Here is a 996-nt window from a genome sequence, read left to right on the forward strand (position 1 = left end):
GTTCATATATTAACATCACACTCATATCTATGCACCCACAGTTCATATTTAAACATCGCACTCATATATATGCACCCACAGTTCATATATAAACATCACACTCATATATACACACCCACAGTTAATATATAAACATCGCACTCATATATACACACCCACAGTTCATATATAAACATCACACTCATATATACACACCCACAGTTCATATGTAAACATCACACTCACATATACACACCCACAGTTCATATATAAACATCACACTCATATATATACACCCAGAGTTCATACATAAACATCACACTCATATAGTCAGACCCACAGTCCATATATAAACATCACACTCATATATACACACCCACAGTTCATATATAAACATCTCACTCATATATACACACCCACAGTTCATATATAAACATCACACTCATATATACACACCCACAGTCCATATATAAACATCACACTCATATATATACATATACAGTTCATATATAAACATCACACTCATATATACACCCCGACAGTCCATATCTTAACATCACACTCATATATACACACCTACAGTTCATATATAAACATCACACTCATATATTCACACCCACAGTTCATATATAAACATCACACTCATTTTTATACACCCACAGTTCATATATAAACATCACACTCATATATACACACCCACAGTCCATATATAAACATCACACTCATATATACACACCCCCGTTCAAAGAAAATATCACACTCATATATATACACCCACAGTTCATATATAAAAATCACACTCATATATATACACCCACAGTTCATATATAAACATCACACTCATATATACACACCCACAGTTCATATATAAACATCACACTCATATATATACAACCACAGTTCATATATAAACATCACACTCATATATACACACCCACAGTTCATATATAAACATCACACTCATATATACACACCCACAGTTCATACATAAACATCTCACTCATATATACACACCCA

Source organism: Heptranchias perlo, unplaced genomic scaffold (genome assembly GCF_035084215.1).
Source record: "Heptranchias perlo isolate sHepPer1 unplaced genomic scaffold, sHepPer1.hap1 HAP1_SCAFFOLD_137, whole genome shotgun sequence".
Taxonomy (NCBI): Eukaryota; Metazoa; Chordata; class Chondrichthyes; order Hexanchiformes; family Hexanchidae; genus Heptranchias; species Heptranchias perlo.